This window comes from Neolamprologus multifasciatus, chromosome 5 (genome assembly GCF_963576455.1).
Source record: "Neolamprologus multifasciatus chromosome 5, fNeoMul1.2, whole genome shotgun sequence".
Taxonomy (NCBI): Eukaryota; Metazoa; Chordata; class Actinopteri; order Cichliformes; family Cichlidae; genus Neolamprologus; species Neolamprologus multifasciatus.
The window spans coordinates 28,849,508-28,856,182 of record NC_140443.1 but is presented as its reverse complement, the minus strand read 5'-3'; the positions used below and the strand labels follow the sequence as shown (position 1 = coordinate 28,856,182).

The 6,675-nt window shown below is 40.8% G+C and overlaps 1 pseudogene; it reads right to left on the bottom strand.

Annotated features, from left to right (window-relative positions):
* Window positions 1-2,823: 2,823 nt before the first annotated feature.
* LOC146518984 (uncharacterized) lies at window positions 2,824-4,230 on the bottom strand (annotated as a pseudogene).
* Window positions 4,231-6,675: the final 2,445 nt, after the last annotated feature.

The window sequence follows — 6,675 nt, the reverse complement described above, 5'->3', positions numbered from 1 at the left end:
TTTATGTGTGAATTAGCCATATAAGCAGGCTGGGGACCCAGCCGGTTCCTGTTGTGGTGGCCATTTCTGCAATCCCAGCTGAGCCAGTGCAAACACTGTAGTGAGTAATGAGAGGAACAGACAAGAGAGGCGGTGGGAGTGAAGGGAGGGACGAAAAAACAATCCCTAAAAAAGGAGAGAAATGGTCCTTTCATCAAGAGACATGCCACAGACTAAATCTGCCTTTTTCTAACTGTCCTCATTTCCATCCCCTTTTTTCTCCTTATTTTTTCTCTCTCTGTTCTCTGCATGCTCTTTTGCCTTTTTTCAGATTTCAAGACTGAAAAGTGTGTGATTGTTAACACAAAGAGCTGTCAACTGTTGCTTAATTTAATTGACCTTGATGTCAACGGGGCCAGTTTTTGTGCACAGACATGGCAACATGAAGTCGTCAAAAACATCACGTTAGGGTTTGGGTTATCTAGCAGTGCCACTGTTGCAATTAAGTTTTTTTATCATCACTGTGTGAAAAAAAAAACAAAAAAACAGAAGCACATCTACAAGTGTTTTGTCTTGTCTGTGGTTAAAATGTGCCAGCTGCAAAAGCAGACAACATGATAACATGAAGATCAGCGAGGTTTTGGTGTGTTGCATCCATTAGTGTACTTGGCTGCCCCTGTCATTTATGCCCATCCTCTGTTGTGTAACAGATTCTATGCTCTAGCGTGACTATTAGACAAGAAAAAAATGTAGCCAGAGCACCTGCCCTTTGAAAAAAACCCTCAGTGTTTTTTCCACTGTGCCTACAGTATTGCACCAAGACAGGAATTTCAGATGCCGGCATGGAAAGTTGCTAATCTGCCTACAATGCTTACAATGATGTCAGTGTACTCTTCCGAGACAAACAGCTCTCCCTATTGACATTCTACATACAGCTCTAATAGCAGCACTGCATTGATCAGATTTTTGTGTTCTTTTACTATTTTTAGAGCTTTTTTTCTTAAAATTTTGCAGAGACTCCAGAAATTGAAACATATTGATTAAAATGCACCAGCAGTTACTTGAGGAAAGGTCTGCTGAATGGGTTTCTGTGCGACAGAAGCTGCAGGATGTGAGTTTGGGTCCGAGAGGTGAGAACAAGGTGACTTTTACTATCAGATGTTTAAGGGGAATGAACAACTGTCATCGCTTTCATTGCTGCTCTCACTTCTCTCTTTCTTTTGTTACTTCAAGTTAAGTATTGGGTCATTGAGGCTCCTGGGATCGTGTATCTAGAGCAACCCCAATCTTCCTACTTTCTGTTCTGCCTATTTCCTGACTCTTCAGCTTTAGTCATTTGATTGAAAATAACCTTTCACTCTTGATCTCCATATCCAGTAACCGTGTCCTCAGCAAACACTGTCCTCTGTTCTCTTACTTGATTATTATCAATATTGACAACCTTATAAAATTATTAAACAGCAAATCAAATGACTGCTTTGAGTCATTAAAGGATCCATTTCCAGCTGATATGAAATTAAACCAAAAAGTAAGGAAATTGATTATTTCTTTGTTGTAACAATGTTTCTCGGCAATAAACCTTATACTGTTGAAAGCCTGTGTAGTTCACCTTAAATGGTGTCACATCTGTAAAGAAAATGCACGTGTAGGTTGAGCAGCAGAGTTGTGGAGTGTGCCAATAAAAAAAACCTTGCTAAATCTTCTCTGCCAAACAGCTTATTCTCTGCTCGACTCTTGTTTGTTGTTGTTCATTGGATTGGATGGTTGAAGTCTAAAGAATCAAGACATACAAGACAATACATTTAACAATTTATTCATTTATCAGACAGCCTCAGTTGCATGTGGAAGCACCATACACAGGCACAACAGTAGCCCCAGTGTGGTTGTGTTGGTTACTCTGGGATGCCTAAGCTGATCCCACAAGTGTTCAGTGGGTTTGAGTCCAGGACTGAGGGCAGGCCATTCCATCTTCACTCCCAAATTCTGGAGGTATTCCCCAATAAACTCCAGTCTCTGGGAAGTCATCTTGGAGGATAGAGTTCAGTCTCAGACTGTGGAGATACAGGATTGCCACTGATTGCAGATCTCATTTCAATTTTCTCTGGATTGAGATTTCCTTTAATGTCGACCTTGTTTTTCCAGTGAGCCAGATGCCACCCCACACCACCACATTCCCTTCACCAAAGGTTGTTACCCTATAAGTGCAGCAATCAGCTTAGTGTTCTCCACATCCTGTCCACAATTTGACTGTCACAGACAGAATCTGGACTCATCACTGAACGTAACATTCCTCAACATTTTCAGGTTCCAGTGCACACTTTGCTGACCCCAGCACAATGGTAAAGGGCAGGCCTAGGACAAGGGAGATTGTCTGTGCGCAGTCTGTTTTCTGCCTGGATTGTCCTGCAAACTCTGACTGCAAATCTGTGGAGGACTGCCTATCCTTCCTAAGTGCTGACATGGTGAGGAAACAGTCATCTTTTTGGAACTCCCAATTCATGGTGTGTCTCTGAGATCTCCCATTATATGGAAATTTGGAGATGGTACTACGGTGCACTCCAATGCTGTAACTTGGTTTTATAGACTACCAGCTTATAGATACCTTATGGGATGGGTACTATCCAGATCAGAGAAATGTGGTATGTTTGGAGTAAACAGCAACTGACTGTTGTGGAACAGTCTAAGCTAACAATTGCTGACGATCAGGCTCCATTCAGGCACCTGACTGTCAGCACGTGGAATACAAGAGGCTCAAATACATTTTTCAATGTCAGCAGTGCGAAAACCTGCACTGATCTGACCTAATTTCTTCCTCATCCTGACCTTGGAAAGTAGAGAAAAATATTTTTGTTTTGTTTTTGTTTGTCTTCTTGTTTTATTTAATTCCTTGTAGGATATGGATCCAACAAGTAAAGTATGCATATTATGCACACACACAAACACACATGCAGCTATTACCCATTACTTGTATTCTTGAATAAAGCCATTGATCTGACACATTTAAAATGCAGCCAATTGTTTTTATTGTTATATTATTAAGAAAAAATAAGGGGGGTGAAAACAGAGAGAGAGGGAAGGGAGATAGGAGAGGTGTTAGGAGTTAAAGGGAGAGGGGGGAGGATTAAGCTGGAACAGAGGTGGGGGAAGACGAGGTGACATCGGCAGTAGTGAAAGAAGGAGTGTTCTTCCTCCAGGAGAAGCGGAATCGTTTTTTCTTTTTCTCCAGCTGCTTTTCCACGAGCACCTTTTTCTCGAGGATGAGGATTTTCAACTCCTCGATTGTTTCTGTGTTTTGCTTCTGCAGCTTATTGCATTTTTTCTCCACTTCTTCTATTTCGGCTTGTTTTTCTTCCAACCTTTCTTTCAGCACTTTAGATGTTACCTCCTGTTTTTGCAGTTTTTCATTTTCTCCTTCCAGCACAGATGCTTTGAACTTCATTTTGTTGTAAAGTTCTTGCAGATTTTGTTTTTTCCTCTCAAACTCCTGGAGAAGTGTCCTGTGCAGTGTCTCATCAGACTTTACCTGCAGCATCCTTTCTTTTCCCTCCATAAGCTGGAGTTGGCACTCCATGTCTCCCTGATTTCTGTCCAGCTGCTCTTTCTCTTGGAGGATTTCTTTCTTTTGTCGCAGAGCTTCATCAAGCTTTCCTTGCAAGCTTTCATTGTGTTGCTTGATGCTCTGAAGCTTGGAATCCATTTCTTTTTGTTTTAACTCCTGTTCCCTTTTCTCTTGGAGAAGCTTCTCATTTGCTTGCAGTGTGCCATCAAGCCATTTTTTGTCAACACAGTACATTAGCTCCATGTCTCTGAGATTGCTGTGCAGCCCTCTCTTCTTCATGCCATCTTGTTTCTTCTCTTGGAGGAGTTTTTTATTTTGTCGCAGGGCTTCATCAAGCTTTCCTTGGAGCTCCTGGTTCTTTTTGTCCATGTCTTGGAGATCCTGTTGTTTCTCCTCAATAATAGCTTCCTTTTCTTGAAGCTGGTATGACAACTTTTTTGTTGAGCGCTCTTTCTCTCATTTTCCTCCATCAAGAACTTCATCTTCTCTGTGTTAGTGAGCGCTTCATCCTCCATTTCTTCCAAACGCTTTTCCTCTAGTTCTACTTGGTCACACCAAGGAAGAGAGGAAAGGGAAGGGTCTAGTGGCTCATCCCAGGGAAGAGCGTAGGAGTCAACTTCTTGTCCCTTTGGATCTTCGGTTTGAGACATGTTTGGTCTGGATACAGTGACTATGCAAAGGATCCAAATATTTCAAAAGGCTTTTCTGACTGAACGGTTGAACGCTGCGAACATAAATGCTGCAAGTAGCGGACTGAAAGTTATTGCTTTTCACCCATGCTTAAGGGTTTTAAGGATCAAAGTGGTGGTAAGATTCTACATGTGTGTGACGCATAATTCTGTAAGGCAATGAAGTTGTCACATGACATTTGTGGAGGAGGGCATTTTTCAACTTGGACAAATTATCAGTAAAGTTTCAATCTCTGTTATTTTCCCCCAAAAACGTGTTGTCGCAATAATGTTTTCTACAGTTATTGGTGTCAACAGATCAGTTTAAAGTTGGGTGTTACTCTGCCCAGGCTGCTACCATAGAAGAAAAATGTGGACCAATAGTACTTTAATGATTTCCGCGGATCATTTCTGTGTAAATCTTAGCATTGCGCTAGCTGTCAAGCAAAAAGTTTAGCGCATACAGCCATATTTTCAGAGTTAAAAAAGGTTTAAACTGACTCAGATCATGGTGAGTATTTGAAAAAACATTTATTTACTTTGAAACCTATGATGTGGAAAAGTTAGCAAGCGTAATTTTTCCCATTTTGTTATACACGTGTGCTTACATCCAGGAAATGTTAATCTTTTCTAAGATCCATGGGTTTATCCAACAAGCAGCAAAGTCACCATTATATCTCGAATTCTGTGCGCGAATTCTTCTTAATGCAAGAAAACCTAAAACAAAGCAAAGGAAACAAAAACAAAACAAAAAACCCAGATGCACTTTTAAGCTCTCTCTGTGTTCACTGCCTCTCAAGTGTCAGACTTCCTAACTTTAGCTGATGCTAACCAACATTAGCGCTTACGGTTCGTATATAAACACAACTGTCAGCCCTTCACTTTTGGTGCCGACAACATTTTGAGCATTTTCGACAGTTTGTGAAATGGTCGTCATTGGCATTACATGCCAGTAGTGTTCGCTAACTGACTTTACCGGGGATTATATTTATTACAACGTTACTGTGTGGAAGTGATCGACAAGTATGCTTATGAAAGTGAGTGGTAGGTGTTAGTGGGACTTTACCCTTGATTAGTTTCCCCACCGGAAGAATGCGACGTGCTTGCCAGAACATTCCCAAATAACTGACCACGTTTATTAACAGATCAATTTTCTCCACAGTTTTAGGGTGAACTAGAATAGATATATGGTTTCAATAATACGAATAAGAGCGAAACAGCATCACCCAGAGTTGGGTCTGCGTTACAGCAGGCCCGCTAGTTCAGACTTCAGACTTAATCCCATGAAGAAAGCAAGACGGAACAGCGATCGATGGGTTTTACTTGCTAGCAAGGGAAGGATCTCAGAGCAGCCCTTTCGCCCTCGATCTCAGACCACTGCGAAGTAGTGATGGGTCGGTCGCGAACGAAATGGCCCTTAGAGCCGGATCTTTGACGTGAACGACGGGTGCCGGCTCCTTATCGCGAGCCGTGGGTTGTTTTTTTTTCTTTCTCTCACCCTCTCTCTCGCACTTTTTTTCCGCTTCACTCAGCATGCGGACCTTGTGCTTTAAGCTGGGAAGAGGGGGGAGGGGCGGTAGTTACACTCAGTAGCACAGGAACAGAGCAGGAGGGAGAGACAGAGAAAGAGCCAGGGATAACAATGTCACATTAGAAAGGTATAGTAATCATCCACAACTATTTTCAGTTGCGGATGATAAAGGATTCAGAAAGTTTATTCATGCAGGTCCATATGACAGAGAATATGCATGTTCTTTTTGTTTTCATATTATAATTTATATTTAATTGTGTTGTGGTTTGCAGTATTTTGTCTTGTTTCACTTTAAATTTGTAAAAGGAAAAAGCTGAAAATTTAAATAGTTAAAAGTTGAAATGTGAATAGTTGATTTTTGTATTATATGATTTATTTATTACATCTTATGTGGAGTGAATAAATAAAAGTATATTTACGGTGGCCCCTACAGACAAAGTACATACAAACTTCAAATCACGTACGAACTCTGAAGCACGTACAAACCCTGAAGCACGTACAAACTCCAAAACACGTAAAAACTCCAAAACACGTAAAAACTCCAAAACACGTAAAAACACGTATAAACTCCGAAGCACGTACAAACTCCAAAAAACGTAAAAACTCAAAACACGAACAAAAGACAACAGAAGTGCTCCAGGATGCTAGGGGCAGTGTTGAGCTTTTGTTACCTAGTGGCTACACAAGCCAGCAAGTACCAACGACCGGATTTGGTGTGTGCTAATAACAGGTAAATGAACTTTTTTAAAAAAATTATTTGACTATATATGAATGCTTGTTTATAAATACACAAACAATACACATATGCTTTCATGCTTTCAATTATGTAATTTAAGTGATCTAGGTACCTCTGTTTTGGAAGTTCAGTTCATGCTAGAAATGTGTTTTGGTGTTTGTACGTGTTTTGTCTCTAGGGGCCACCGCATATATTTATATAA